This window comes from Arachis stenosperma, chromosome 6 (genome assembly GCF_014773155.1).
Source record: "Arachis stenosperma cultivar V10309 chromosome 6, arast.V10309.gnm1.PFL2, whole genome shotgun sequence".
NCBI lineage: Eukaryota > Viridiplantae > Streptophyta > Magnoliopsida > Fabales > Fabaceae > Arachis > Arachis stenosperma.
The window spans coordinates 59,137,815-59,143,564 of NC_080382.1; the positions used below are offsets into that span (position 1 = coordinate 59,137,815).

General features: G+C 39.4%; 1 non-coding gene across 1 annotated transcript; it reads left to right on the forward strand.

The window, feature by feature from the left end:
- Positions 1–1,649: 1,649 nt before the first annotated feature.
- LOC130938020 (small nucleolar RNA R71) lies at positions 1,650–1,757 on the forward strand. Its single transcript, XR_009069204.1, has one exon. It is a non-coding gene; the product is annotated as a small nucleolar RNA R71 (small nucleolar RNA).
- Positions 1,758–5,750: the final 3,993 nt, after the last annotated feature.

The following is a 5,750-nucleotide window of genomic DNA, read 5'->3' on the forward strand; positions in this document are numbered from 1 at the left end:
AACTTAGAGTTTGAATGTGGGGGTTCAACACCAAACTTAGAATTTGGGTGTGGCCTCCCAACACCAAACTTAGAGTTTGACTGTGGGGGCTCTGTTTGACTCTGTTTTGAGAGAAGCTCTTCATGCTTCCTCTCCATGGTGACATAGGGATATCCTTGAGCCTTAAACACAAAGGATTCTTCATTCACTTGAATGATCAATTCTCCTCTGTCAACATCAATCACAGCCTTTGCTATGGCTAGGAAGGGTCTGCCAAGGATGATGGATTCATCCATGCACCTCCCAGTCTCTAGGACTATGAAATCAGTAGGGATGTAATGGTCTTCAACCTTTATCAGAACACCCTCTACAAGTCCATAAGCTTGTTTCTTTGAATTGTCTGCCATCTCTAGTGAGATTCTTGCAGCTTGTACCTCAAAGATCCCTAGCTTCTCCATTACAGAGAGAGGCATGAGGTTTACACTTGACCCTAAGTCACACAGAGCCTTCTTGAAGGTCATGGTGCCTATGGTACAAGGTATTGAAAACTTCCCAGGATCTTGTCTCTTTTGAGGTAATCTCTGCCTAGACAAGTCATCCAGTTCTTTGGTGAGCAAAGGAGGTTCGTTCTCCCAAGTCTCATTACCAAATAACTTGTCATTTAGCTTCATGATTGCTCCTAGGTATTTAGCAACTTGCTCTTCAGTGACATATTTATCCTCTTCAGAGGAAGGATACTCATCAGAGCTCATGAATGGCAGAAATAAGTCCAATGGAATCTCTATGGTCTCAATGTGAGCCTCAGATTCCCATGGTTCCTCATTAGGGAACTCATTGGAGGCCAGTGGACGTCCATTGAGGTCTTCTTCAGTGGCGTTCACTGCCTCTTCCTCCTCTCCAAATTCGGCCATGTTGATGGCCTTGCACTCTCCTTTTGGATTTTCTTCTGTATTGCTTGGAAGAGTACTAGGAGGGAGTTCAGTAATTTTCTTGCTCAGCTGTCCCACTTGTGCCTCCAAGTTTCTAATGGAGGACCTTGTTTCATTCATGAAACTTTGAGTGGTTTTGATTAGATCAGAGACCATGGTTGCTAAGTCAGAGTGGTTCTGCTTAGAATTCTCTGTCTGTTGCTGAGAAGATGATGGAAAAGGCTTGCCATTGCTAAACCTATTTCTTCCACCATTATTGTTGTTGAAACCTTGTTGAGGTCTCTGTTGATCCTTCCATGAGAGATTTGGATGATTTCTCCATGAAGAATTATAGGTGTTTCCATAGGGTTCTCCTATGTAATTCACCTCTTCCATTGAAGAGTTCTCAGGATCATAAGCTTCTTCTTCAGATGAAGCATCCTTAGTACTGCCTGGTGCAGCTTGCATTCTAGACAGACTTTGAGAAATCAAATTGACTTGTTGAGTCAATATCTTGTTCTGAGCCAATATGGCATTCAGAGTATCAATCTCAAGAACTCCTTTCTTCTGATTTGTCCCATTGTTCACAGGATTCCTTTCAGAAGTGTACATGAATTGGTTATTTGCAACCATTTCAATCAGTTCTTGAGCTTCTGTAGGCGTCTTCTTCAGATGAAGAGATCCTCCAGCAGAGCTATCCAAAGACATCTTGGACAGTTCAGACAGACCATCATAGAAAATACCTATGATGCTCCATTCAGAAAGCATGTCAGAAGGACACTTTCTGATCAATTGTTTGTATCTTTCCCAAGCTTCATAGAGGGATTCACCTTCCTTCTGTCTGAAGGTTTGGACTTCCACTCTAAGCTTACTCAATTTTTGAGGTGGAAAGAACTTTGCCAAGAAGGCATTGACTAGCTTTTCCCAAGAGTTCAGGCTTTCTTTAGGTTGTGAATCCAACCATATCCTAGCTCTGTCTCTTACAGCAAAAGGGAATAGCATAAGTCTGTAGACTTCAGGGTCAACCCCATTAGTCTTGACAGTGTCACAGATTTACAAGAATTCAGCTAAAAACTGATGAGGATCTTCCAATGGAAGTCCATGGAACTTGCAATTCTGTTGCATTAGAGAAACTAATTGAGGCTTAAGCTCAAAGTTGTTTGCTCCAATGGCAGAGATAGAGATGCTTCTCCCATAGAAGTCGGGAGTAGGTGCAGTAAAGTCACCCAGCACCTTCCTTGCATTGTTGGCATTGTTGTTGTTTTCGGCTGCCATGGGTTCCTCTTCTTTGAAGATTTCTGTTAGGTCCTCTACAGAGAGTTGTGCCTTAGCTTCTCTTAGCTTTCGCTTCAAGGTCCTTTCAGGTTCAGGGTCAGCCTCAACGAGAATGCTTTTATCTTTGCTCCTGCTCATATGAAGGAGAAGAGAACAAGAAAATATGGAATCCTCTATGTCACAGTATAGAGATTCCTTGAGGTGTCAGAGGAAAAGAAAAATAGAAGGAGAGGTAGAAGAATTCGAACTTATCAAAAGAGATGGAGTTCGAATTGTTCCTTGAGGAATAGTGTTAGTCCATAAATAGAAGGATGTGAGAAGAGGGGAAGAAATTTTCGAAAATTAAGTAAAAGATTTTAAAAACATTTTGGAAAATAGTAATTGATTTTCGAAAACTAAGATTGAAAAAAAAAATCAAGTGATTTTTGAAAAAGATTTTGAAATTAGAAATCAAAAAGATATGATTGAAAACTATTTTGAAAAAGATATGATTAAGAAGATATGATTGAAAAGTTATGGTTTTAAAAAGATATGATTGAGAAGATATGATTTGAAAAACAATTTTAAAAGATTTGATTTTAAAAATTAATGACTTGGCTAACAAGGAAAGATATGATTCAAACATTAAACCTTTCTCAACAGAAAAGGCAACATACTTGAAATGTTGAATCAAATCATTAGTTGATAGCAAGTATTTTTGAAAAAGGAAAGAAATTGATTTTGAAAAAGATTTGATTGAAAAGATATGATTTGAAAAAGATTTGATTTTGAAAAGATTTTGAAAACTTGAAAAAAATTTGAATTAAAAATAGAATCTTCCCTCTTGTGCCATCCTGGCGTTAAACGCCCAGAATGGTGCACATTCTGGCGTTTAACACCCAAAGCACTACCCTTTTGGGCGTTAAACGCCCAGCCAGGCACCCTGGCTGGCGTTTAAACGCCAGTTTTCCTTCTTCACTGGGCATTTTGAACGCCCAGCTTTTCTTGTGTAATTCCTCTGCTGTATGTTCTGAATCTTCAATTCTCTGTATTATTGACTTGAAAAGACACAAAGTAAAATATTTTTGGATTTTTAATAATCAAAATGCAACCAAAATCAAATGACAATGCATGCAAGACACCAAACTTAGCAGTTTGTATACTATTGACACTAACAAAATGAGAATGCATATGAGAAACAACAAAACACTCAAGTCAAGAGAATTTAAAGATCAGAGCAAGGAAATCATCAAGAACATCTTGAAGATCACTTAAGACACATGAATGAATACAAGAAGAACAGAAACATGCAATTGACACCAAACTTAAAATGAGACACTAGACTTAACAAGAAACATACAATATTTTTGGTTTTTTATGATTTTGTAATTTTTTTTGGATTTTTTTCGAAAATTAAGTGGAAAAGAAAATAAAGGTATCAAAATTCTTAATGAGAATTCCAGGAATCATGCAATGTTAGTCTAAAGCTTCAGTCTAAAGGAATTAGACATGGCTAGCCAAGCTTCAGCAGGACATTGCATTCAAGAGCTAAATTGATGAGAATCAATCAGCTTTGGTGATGATAAGAACATCACCTTGAAACACTAGAATTCATTCTTAAGAACTCTGAAGAAAAAATTACCTAATCTAAGCAACAAGATGAACCGTCAGTTGTCCATACTCGAAACAATCCCCGGCAACGGCGCCAAAAACTTGGTGCACGAAATTGTGATCACTACTTTTCACAACTCAAATAATCCCGGTAATGAATCCAAAAACAACTTGGTGTTCAATGCCATGGCATAAACACAACTTCACACAACTAACCAGCAAGTGCACTGGGTCGTCCAAGTAATAAACCTTACGCGAGAAAGGGTCGATCCCACGGAGATTGTTGGTATGAAGCAAGCTATGGTTGATGACAAGTCATCATATACCCATTTTTTAAGCTAATTTCACTTGTTTTGTGATGAGCGGATAATTTATACGCTTTTTGGCATTGTTTTTAAGTAGTTTTTAGTAAGTTTAAGCTACTTTTAGGGATGTTTTCACTAGTTTTTATGTTAAATTCACATTTCTGGACTTTACTATGAGTTTGTGTGTTTTTCTGTGATTTCAGGTAAATTCTGACTGAAATTGAGGGATTTGAGCAAAACTCTGAAAGAGGCTGACAAAAGGACTGCTGATGCTGTTGGAATCTGACCTCCCTGCACTCAAAATGGATTTTCTGGAGCTACAGAACCCCAATTGGCGCGCTCTTAACGGCGTTGGAAAGTAGACATCTAGGGCTTTCCAGCAATATATAATAGTCCATACTTTATTTGGAAATTGACGACGTAACTTGGCGTTGAACGCCAAGTTCATGCTGCTGTCTGGAGTTAAACGCCAGAAAAACGTCATGATCCGGAGTTGAACGCCCAAAACACGTCATAACTCGAAGTTCAACTCCAAGAGAAGCCTCAGCTCGTGGATAGATCAAGCTCAGCCCAAGCACACACCAAGTGGGCCCCGGAAGTGGATTTATGCATCAATTACTTACTCATGTAAACCCTAGTAGCTAGTCTAGTATATATAGGACACTTATCTATTGTATTAGACATCTTTTGACAGTTTAATCTCTTTGAATATTCGGTCACTTGATCATGGAGAGGGCTGGCCATTCGGCCATGCCTGAACCTCTTTTACTTATGTATTTTTCAACGGTGGAGTTTCTGCACACCATAGATTAAGGGTGTGGAGCTCTGCTGTACCTCAAGTACTAATGCAATTCTAATTTCTTTTATTCAATTCTATCTTATTCTTATTCCAAGATATTCATTCACACCCAAGAACATGATGAATGTGATGATTAGATAACCCTCATTATCATTCTCACTTATGAACGCACGTGATTGACAACCACTTCCGTTCTACATGCAACCGAGCTTGAATGCGTATCTCTTAGATTCCCCAACAGAATCTTCGTGGTATAAGCTAGATAGATGGCGGCATTTATGAGGATTCGGAAAGTCTCACCTTGTCTGTGGTATTCCGAGTAGGATCCTGGGAATCCGGAAAGTCTAACCTTGTCTGTGGTATTCCGAGTAAGATTCCGGTAATGAATGACTGTGACGTGCTTCAAACTCGCAAGTGCTGGGCGTTAGTGACAAACGCAAAAGAATCAAGGGATTCTATTCCAGTAGGAGCGGGAACCAACCAGTGATTAGCCGTGCTATGACAGAGTGCGTGAGCGTAGTTTTCACTGCGAGGATGGGATGTAGCCATCAACCATGGGTGATGCCTCCAGACGATTAGCCATGCGAGTGACAGCCGCAGAGGACCATTTTCCCGAGAGGATTGAAAGTAGCCACCGCTGATGGTGAACCCCTATACACAGCTTGCCATGGAAAGGAGTAAGAAAGATTGAGTTGAAGCAGTAGGAGGGCAGGCGTCCTTGAGCCATGCAGCATCTCCATATGCTTGTCTGAAATTCCCACCAATAAGGCTACATAAGTATCCCTTTTATTATTTCTTTTCCTTTTATTATTTGATTTTCTAAATTCCATAATTTTATCTGCCTAACTGAGATTTGCAAGGTGACCATAGCTTGCTTCATACCAACAATCTCTG